The following is a 10,472-nucleotide window of genomic DNA, read 5'->3' as shown; positions in this document are numbered from 1 at the left end:
GGTATATGCACTTGCTTTACACACCTCCTAAATAAGCCTTAGCTGTTCTGCACAGCTACCCCTTGAGATCCTAAACACTATCACTAAGGGTTGCCTGGACAGCGCCTCACCATCAGTGGACCATCAGTGGACACTATATTTGGAGCCAGCCTCCTATAATGCAGGGTTGCCCGCGCAAGGCGACAGCATGTCGCAGTCTGATGACTGGGGGGCCAGGGTAAGGTTTGACTCAAGCCCTCAACAAGGTATCAGTATGTGTCGGATTTCCACTCAAAGGTGGTCTGCCTCGTTTGGAGGTCTTCTGTCAATACATTAGTCTTGGCCTCCAAGGTGGGATTGTTGGAGATCGAGGACTATCCTCTCCCTAAGCATTACCATGGCACAGGAAGTGGATTCCTCAGTGGTTGGACCGGGGTTGAGAGAAGGAAAGTTACAGGAATCAAGTCCAGTAGCCTCTTGCAAGTCATCATACCAACTGTTGTCTTGATAGAGCCGAGTGAACTCATCACCAGCATCTTAATCAAGCCTGTGCTGAAAAGGGAGAGGAAGGTGGGTTTCTCTTGTGGAGGCAGTAGATTAAGTGGGGGAGGGGGAAGACAGCACCTCAATGGTTGCCTTGTGTGGCCGACGTCAGACCACCACTAACTCGGAAAGTACTATGGGTAACTCTTCTCCTGGCCTTTATGGATTCGGCACATGTCTACATTTAAATGACTAGCATGGACCATGGTACCGGAGGCAGGGTCAGGATAAAAACCAGAGGTATTGTAACAGGCTTGGCAGATACAACTGGCACAGAGGGTGAACTCACCAGCAATACTCCAGGTGGAAAGCCTCTAAGCTCCAAGGGGGAAATGAAGATTCAGAGCACGGTCGCGCGGAACTCTTTGTTCTGTTGTGGAGTGGCAGATGGCCTCGGATGAGGATCGAAAGAGGTAAACTGCTGACATTCAATCTCCAAGCATGGAGCTACACATTGTACAGGCCCTTTTATGCAGTATCCTGCCCTGCTGCTGCAACAGAAGAACTGCCAGAAGTTGCAGCTTGATCAGATGACAGATGCTCATGCCCAGGAGTCCTCGGTATTACACCCTTATGGTCCAATTCGGTGCCATTAGGATGACTTGGGGCCCGTCATTCCTGATTATCTTCAGAACTCTGGGCAGAAGCAGCAGAGTCGGAAAGGCGTACAGGAATCCAAAAGCTCCTCTCTAGATGGAAAGGAGTCTCCAAGCAAAAAGTGGATTGGAAACTCCAGTGCGCAAAAGTGCTGCACTACACATTCTCAGCAGTGGCGGACAGATTGAGCCAGACTTCTCTTACTATTCATGGAAAACACCCTTTACCACCCCTGGGTAGACCTGCCATTCGTAAAAAAGTTAACGGTCTACGGCAGAGTTGGTCTGCCATGGCATTTAAAGACCACCAGAGAAATTCCTTGGCAGTCCAGCAACTTCCAGAGACAGAGCTCGTGTCACAGGGCCCAAAACCTCACTCTGCCCTCCTTGTTGTAGTACCACAGAGCAGTAATGTTGTTTATGAGCATCTGCACCAGCATTCCTCTGGTGGTAGGCAAGAAGGCCTGCAGCACCAATCGAATTACTTTCAACTCCAACAAAATGATTTGAAGTAGAGTCTCTGCCAAAGATAGGAGACCTCTGATCTCCACCTCTCCCAGATAGCCTCCCAACCCACAATGTGATGCATCTGTTGCCACTGCCAAATCTGGCTGAGGCAGGGAGAGGGGTTCACATTACCCAATCATAGACCAGTTGCCACCGCAACAGATCTTTTGCAGTCAACTCAAAAATCTGGATACAATCAGTGTCCTGTGATGCTGTACCTACTGGGTCTTGAGGTCCTTCTGCAAAGCCTTCCTGTACTATCGGACACACATTACATGTAGAATGCAGGAGGCCAACAATCCCCAAACAGACAGTCATCCGCAATGAGACCCAGAATAGAGACTAAAAAATCTAGATCATAACATGGATGTCCTAGACTCTCTACTCCAGGGGAAAGGCTTGAAATATTATTGTATGCAGAATGACTTCTATGAAAGGGAGAGCCTGTGAAGGAGTCAGTTGGGAGTTTAGCACGTTGGTAGTTAACACCAACATTATGATGAGGTTTTTATTTGGCTGTAGAAGGTGGGTTAGCTCCAGACACTCATCAACCACCTTCAGTCATAAAGAAATGAAAAAGACTGGTACCCTCTAAAGGTGTGCTACAACAACCTCCATCACTTTTCCTGAACACTCGAGGATACTGGTGAGGGCAAAAGGGAGCAGTACCAAGTGAGAATGCCCCAGGCCCACTGTGAACTGCAGGTAGTGCCTACAGTGCAGAGCTATGGAAATAAGCATCCTGCAGGTAAAAATGCCAACATCCAGTCTCCAGGGTTCAGAGCAGACAGGACCTAGGCTAGCATAAACATTCTGAATTTGTGCTTCCTTATGAAGTCATTGAGGGCAGAGATCTAAAATAGGACTAAGGACCAAGTCCTATTTTAGATCTCTGCCCTCAATGACTTCATAAGGAAGCACAAATTTAGAACAAGGAGTAACAATCAGTTCCTACTTTGGAGGCAGGAACCCTTACTATGGCCTTTTTGGCCAAAAGGGTCTGCACTTCCTGTAGCAAGACAGACAGGTGGTCCTCCGTCAGCTGTCTTGATAGTGGTTGAAAGTGCAGGGGAGGGGACTAGAGGAAAATAGCAGGGTGTAACCCCGTTATACAATTTGGAGGACCAACTTGTCAATTAATTGCCTGAAATATTGGATCCGGTCTCCAACTGTGTGGGTATGTGCAGACAAGTACATGCTAAAGCAGTTTTGCAGACGTGAAAGGGTCTGCTGGGCCGACGAAGGGGTATGGCACTGGTAAAAATGAAAATCTTGAACATTGCCATGGAATAAGTCAAATTACTGGGTGAAATAACTTATGGAGTCATAATAACGCAAGGAAAATGCTGCAACCCTGGTTTCTTTAAAGCATTTCAGACCTGAATCTGCTTTGTCGTCAAAGAGGTAAGTGCCATCAAATGGCATGTCCATAAAGGATGCATGGACAGTGTGAGAAGTTGGCCTGGCATATGCTGTCCTCTAGTTATAGGGGATACCTTGTACTAGTCCAATTCGACTCTTATGGTGATAGGTTAAAGACAACCTTTAAAGAAAGCTATCATAGTGGTAGCTGTGGAGAGCAGCCTTCAGGCTAATTCTTGAAGGAGTGTTAAGCTTATTGTTTTACCATAGATAACCTCTTGAATAACCAAATGAAAGAGCAGTCCACACAGGTATATATATCTAAAATATATGTATTTATTCTAGGAATAACCCCACTAGTCTCTTTATGAGGCTAGAGGTGAAGATGCAATTCAAACAAGCATTGATAGTTACAATAAATAGCACTGGAATCACAGGGCCCCAGGGGGTGACCAAACCATATATCAAAAAAGTGGTATGAGAACCACGACAATTCTACAGACAATGCCTAGGGCATTTAGGGTCGCTGGCCCCTTGTGAAACCAAAAACCAAAGGAAATGATGGACGGAGTGTTGAACATTGCAAGCACTCACCCCCAGTCAACTGATCTGGGTTTAATCCATCACCGTTCTTTAGCCCACTCTGCTACCCCAGGTGAGACATGGCCATATGCAAATCAGTCTGACCCTGTGCCTCATGGGAACAGTCCAGCCCGAATTGCCAAGCCATGTCTTCCCTGGACCGGAAACAAGCTTCCTAGGACCGGTTTCTGGCATTTCAGCCGTCTTCAGCCAGGCTTGCTTGAATCCAGTGGCAAAGTGAGCAAGGGACTCACGTCTGAGCATACCCTGCCAATTTATGGCGAACAAAGCAAAAACCAAAGGAAATGATGGACGGAGTGTTGAACATTGCAAGCACTCACCCCAAGTCAACTGATCTGGGTTTAATCTATCACCGCTCTTTAGCCCACTCTGCCACCCCAGTTCAGACATGGCCATATGCAAATCAGTCTGACCCTGTGCCTCATGGGAACAGTCCAGCATGAACTGCCAAGCCATGTCTTCCCTGGACCGGAAACAAGCTTCCTAGGACCGGTTTCTGGCATTTCAGCCGTCTTCAGCTAGGCTTGCTTGAATCCAGTGGCAAAGTGAGCAAGGGACTCACGTCTGAGCATACCATCACCACCCCCTTTTGTACCGCTTTGTTCGCCATAAGTTGGCAGGGTATGCTCAGACGTGAGTCCCTTGCTCACTTTGCCACCAGATTCAAGCAAGCCTGGCTGAAGACGGATGAAATGCCAGAAACCGGTCCTAGGAAGCTTGTTTCCGGTCCAGGGAAGGCATGGCTTGGCAGTTCGGGCTGAACTGTTCCCATGAGGCACAGGGTCAGACTGATTTGCATATGGCCATGTCTGAACTGGGGTGGCAGAGTGGGCTACAGAACGGTGATGGCTCAAACCCAGATCTGTTGACTGGGTGGGAGTGTTGGATTGGTTCTGATGCTCCGTCCATCACCACCCCCTTTTGTACTGCTTTGTTCGCCATAAGTTGGCAGGGTATGCCCAGACGTGAGTACCTTGCTCACTTTGCCACTGGATTCAAGCAAGCCTGGCTGAAGACGGCTGAAATGCCAGAAACCGGTCCTAGGAAGCTGGTTTCCGGTCCAGGGAAGGCATGGCTTGGCAGTTCGGGCTGGACTGTTCCCATGAGGCACAGGGACAGACTGATTTGCATATGGCCATGTCTGAACTGGGGTGGCAGAGTGGGCTAAAGAACGGTGATGGATCAAACCCAGATCTGTTGACTGGGTGGGAGTGTTTGATTGGTTCTGATGCTCCGTCCATCACCACCCCCTTTTGTACCCCCTTGTGAAACCACCCAAGGTAGTGAGGAAGGGGACCCACGGGAGACGCGTGCAGTGGCTAAAGCTACTGTCGGGATCTCTATTAAAGCCTATGGAGAATGTCGCAGTTGAATTTTACAAGTTTAAAAACACTTCTAGCAGGAGTTCAAGTTCAATACTTTAGAGTTTAGCTTTTGAAGGGCCCACACCCACGAGAGTACCGAGGTACCACTGTTACCTGCCCCAGGGAAGCCGGGTGCATGGGTTGTTTTCGATGTCGGGTCGCGGGCTGATTTTCAATGGCAAAACGTGAAGAACTGCTGCTAGCCAGAAGCGTCGTCTTTGTCGTGAAGAATGAAAATGTAGATTTTGTAGAGAAGGACCTGAAAGCAGAGGGGACAGAGTCTGGGTCACGGCACAGTGACCAGGGGGCTCAAGAGAAGGAGCCCTTCAATGTCGGGTGCTTCCAGATGGAAGAGGTGTAGCTTGGATCGTCAGCCACGGGGTCCAGGAGGCTTCAAGGAAGGCCAGCTTCTGGAGGGCGACTGTCCCACGAAGGATGAGGGTCGCTGCGGTGTTAGTGTCCGGATTGGATCCACTAAGCCTTGGCAACCGCAACCCACGCAAGAAACACAAAACTGCAACTGGTGCAGACCCACGAGGTCTGAGCGAGGTCTCCAGCGAGGAGACTGAAGAGCAGGCCTGGAGCAACCAGGGGAACTCTTGGAATCGAAGATTGACCTCCGCTAGAGCCCACAAGTCGAGAGACAAGGGACCGCGGGAGGCAGCAATTTGGCGTGCGTAAAGATGCGCCCATGGGTCGCCGGAGCGGGGTAGGGTGTCGGTTTTTGGCACAGATGATGCTGAGAGGTTGGCTCAATAATGGGCCAAAGCACAACTTCCCACTCGTCGGGGTCGGGTGCTGTGCAAGAGGTGGCCGGTGTCCTGGGGTATTGGGGATCTCGGCACCCACGGGGTCCACGGTGCTGAGCTTTGCTGTGCACACTCACTGGCCTCTGGGATGCTTGGAAACCCACCTCAAGGTAGGAAAGAGTCGTCGATGTCCGTAGGAGCAGCGAGGTTCTAACTGGGTCACTTGCAGTGTTTCAGGTGCCTGCCAAGCAGGGGGGTAACTCCTTTACCCCAAGGGAGATTTCTTCAGTCAGCTGTGCGGCAGCAATTCGAAGTTCAAGTCTGTGAAGTTCAAGAATAATCTGAGGCTCTGGGGACCCAGTATTCACCTTTATCCAAAGATTAGGGGAGTGTCCAGATCAGAGCCCACCAATGAGAGGTCAGGCGGGAAAAGGGTGGCCACACCCTCTCCCCTTTGTGTGTTTCCCGCCAGGGCAGGGGACAGGATGCCCCTGAACCGGTTCCAGGCGGTGTATGCAGAATGTAGGCACTGGGGAAGCCTACGTGCAACTCTGAAAGGCATCCTATGGTGCACCCACCCAGTTCCAATCCACATAGTCTGTCTGGGGAGGTAGGAACACCTCCCTGCAACAGGAACCCTATTGTCCAGCTGCCGTGGCTGGAGTTCTGCCCAGCAACAGGCAGCCAGAGTCGTGTGGGTGGCGGGTTGCATCCATTTTGTACTACGTGTGCACTTTTAAATTGGTGTCTAAATTCTGCCGCTTTTCCCATATCGCCCCTCTAGCAGGGGGGAATCATGCCCTCAGTCCTATGGCTGGATTGGGGGTATGATTCCTACATGTTTGACACCAAACACGATATGGTTCTGTGTCGCCATTCTCAAGTTATCACGCTATTGCGATTTACTCATAATGCGGTTAAGAGTATATGTTATGGCCACACTACAAACAACCCAGCAATAGTTTTACGAAGGTTGCAGAGGGGCCCTACCCAGGTAGGGGTCCCCCCTCACACACATCTCAGCACCCTGCCTTGTAGGATTAGCAAGGCCTGCTTTAGGGGTGACCTATGAGGATATATGTGTTGTATTAAGGGGGATACAGGATACCTATATCCCTGTAAGGAGTGCAAGCACCACCTTACCCAGACTACAGTAGTGGTCTGGTGGTGTAATCTGGTATGGCTGTCCCAGGGGTGGCACAATAAGTGCTGCAGCCCCTGGTAGGCCTCTGAGGGGCCCATGCCCTGGGTACCTAGGGTACCATATACAAGGGGCTGATAGGGTGTCCTCAGTATCCAATTGGAAGGTACTCACATCAGTTTTAGGGAGGAAGCAGATAGGCTGGGGTCCTGGATAGCAGGATCCCAGCCAGACTAGACAAAAACCATCCGAATACCAGGCAAAAAGTTGGGGGCAACCATATAGTCAGATTCCACCTTCCTACAGACAGCCCTTGAGAAGCCCATAGGTCTCATGAAAGCAGGACGTACAATTGCCATACATGTACCAATCACCCTGCCTAGGCAGTCAGTCATGTCCACACCAGACACGATTACAAATTGTTGCATTGCTACCATCCTAAATAGCTTGATTTAGGGACACCTGCAGGTCATCTGCAACTGCGTTTTAAAATTGTGCCACCATGTCCCACAGGGAATTGGTGTAACAGCCTAGAAGACAAATGGTATTTACTGAGCACAGAGTAAGGCTGCGTTCTGTTGGAAGACAGTTAAGGCCTTGGTCGAGGTGGATTCCCCTCAGAGTCAGATACCATAATAGGCTCCAAATCATTCCTGACACTAAAACAAAGGGAACCCGTGCAGAGGGCGGCACTGCAGTCAGTGCTGCACCAGATAAGGATTCGAAGGTCACACAATGCAACACCATCAGAAATCTGACTGAAGGCTCCTGCAGATCCTTCAGGACCTAAGATGCGCTAGAGGAAAATGGTAAAGTGACAAAATGTGCAGGATGGACTCCCTGAAGGCCTCTACTCGCTGCAACATTGTGGACAAAAAGGAAATTCGTGGCCCTTTGGGACAAGACCCAGAATTGATGAAGATCAAGAGAGAAAGGCGGACGCGAAAACTTTCACTCAATTTGGAGCTAGAGAGCGGCAGAAGGGGCACAGTCTCACTTGGACTTTTTGGGCTTCTTCAACTTACCCAAAGATTTTAACTGTGAGTTGAATCAGCAGTGGGAACAAATTTAGAAACAGGAACAGAATCTTCCATTCCATTTGGACCAGTCATGGTGTGGTGTGTGAGTTTTTAGCGACATTCAAAATCGCCTCACTGTCCCGTAAAGCCTTCGGATTTTTCTGAGATCAGTCATTGCAGGTCTTGGAACTGTACTCGGTTTGCAGGCAGCATAAGCATAATTCGGACATCAGACATCTAGAAATTTAGAAACAAGCATTTGCAATGCAATAGGGCTCGCTTTTGCAATATTTTGAGCTATTGCCATTGTAAATGACAATGTATTTTATTTAGGAGTTAAACCTGCAATAATAAAAGGCTATGGGCCATATTGTCAAGGAACGGTGATAACATTATCGCCGCTTTAGCGGCAGGAAACTGCCGCTAAAGCGGCGATAATGGGCTTGATAATATGCCCTTGTTTAATTCCCATAGAAGCCCAGGTTCCCACCAGGAATTCACAAGGGTATATATTATCAAGCCCATTATCACCGCTTCAGCGCTAAATGTTATCGCCATTCCTTGATAATATGGCCCATTGTTATTTACAATACCAATAGGTCAAGGTATGCAAAAATGCAAGACCTACTGCATTACAGAGAGCGCGGTGTCCCTTAAGTTTGACACTGCACTCAACATTAAAGTTAAAAAAAAAAAACTGAAACGTCCCTGAAGCAGGCGCCGCGCTCAGTTTACAAGTTTTGAAAACAAGAAGTGAAGGCCATTGTACCATGAGTGCTGAGACGTGGGGGCAGCCACTTTTAAAGATAAGGCTCGCATAGCCCTCCATACGAGAAGCAGCAGCCATTGTCCCAAGAGTGCTGTGCGCGCGCTGCAAATACAAGAAGTAGCCGCCATCATTCCCATTATTCATTAAACAAAATAGTGCACACCATCTTATAAAGCAGACCATGTAACAAGACAAGTAAAAAGTCCAGTTCTTTTGGGAGGTAACAAATGCAGACAAGGCGGTACCAATGAGGGACTAACAAGCCTAGTCACAAATGAAAAGCAACCATTTAAGCAAGTAAAGTAACAAGAGCCAATTAAAAAGATAGGCAGAGCTTGTATGCCATACCTCAATACAGCATGCTGCAGAGCAGCGCAAGCGCTGCCCAGGCTGGACCTAAAAAGGTCTAAGAAGACCAAGGAATAGCTCAAAATCTGTCTGAGATGCAGTGCGAAAGATACCGACTTCAATACACAGGTGTGACGTTTACATGCGGTGCAGCTGGTCACTTCTGGGTCAGAAGACGTAGGTGCGGAGTCCCACAATGCTACCTACCGACATGCAGAGGCACAGCTTTAAAGTTTACGGATGCAGTCTTACACTTGGGGAATATCCACAAAGTGAGGAATATGCAGTTCCAACAGAAAAGGTTTGATATGCTGAAAAGTACAGTCCTTATCCTACTTCGCTAGCGGACAACCCATGCATTCCGCTTACAGTGGAACACAAAGTGTGTCCCACTCAGTCATTTAGAGGTTACCAAAATTAAGAGTTCTAATTCTCAATGGAACGTTCGTAACTATGGAACAACTCTATGCATTGGGAGATATTTCCAGTTTAAATCTCTCTATATTTGAGATTATGAGCTATATTACAGGCCTACTACACTAACACACCCAAACAAGGTGCCCTTAGTGGACTGTCATTCCCCATCCCAGGAGAACAGTGTCTAGTCTCAATACTGCTGCACCCACCTCTTGAGTTTCCTCTCTATGCAGCTACACGAGCAATAGTGATTATATTTTTCACAGATGGGATATCTATCAACAACAGCTGTTGGCATGTATACTCCAGATTACTTCAGCAAACAAGCTACTGTTATCGAGTTACATTCTAGAGCTCTAGAGTTTCTTTGCCTCTTTAAGAACAAGTTACGTACATTCAATAGCATTGTATCTGGTAGAGACTATCTAGCCGCAGATTCCTTACCTTAGAATTATCTCCAGCCATCAGACAGGATCCAGAACTCTTTCGTGAACAGTATCCCTGCACGCCGGTAGGTGGTGTAGTTTGGCTCTGCACGGTGTCATACTCATCCATGCCGGAAGTGACATGCACAGTGCCTTTATAGGTGCAACCCCAGCACGCTGACGTCAGTTTCTTTTTGCAACTTTACACACTAGGAGCGCAGAGCCACAAAGAACACTGACCACTGATGTGTAAAACTAGGGCCCTGAAAGGGGAACAGCATTCTCAGAGCAGGAAGGAGTGGTAGGTAGGTTGGTAAGAAATGTGCCTTTACCAGATAAGGCACTTCTAAGGTGTAACCTGTTCATCTGATACAGACTTCTAGCTGCAGATTCCTTACCTTAAAATAGTTACCCAAGCAATACCTCGTTGGAGGTGGGTCTGCAAAATAATTTCACACCAACAAGTTCTGCAGAACTGAGTAGGTTAAGTGATCATTCCGGCAGACTTGAGTGTCCAGACAGTAGTGCTTAAAGGGGTGCAGAAAGGCCCACGCTGCAGCCTGGCAGATTTCCAGGACTTGAACCCTTCATGCTAAGGCAGTGGTCGCAGCCTCTGCCCAGCTGAAATGAACACGCAAACTCTGGGGGTT

Source organism: Triturus cristatus, chromosome 4_1 (genome assembly GCF_964204655.1).
Source record: "Triturus cristatus chromosome 4_1, aTriCri1.1, whole genome shotgun sequence".
Taxonomy (NCBI): domain Eukaryota; kingdom Metazoa; phylum Chordata; class Amphibia; order Caudata; family Salamandridae; genus Triturus; species Triturus cristatus.
This window is presented reverse-complemented; position numbering follows the sequence as displayed.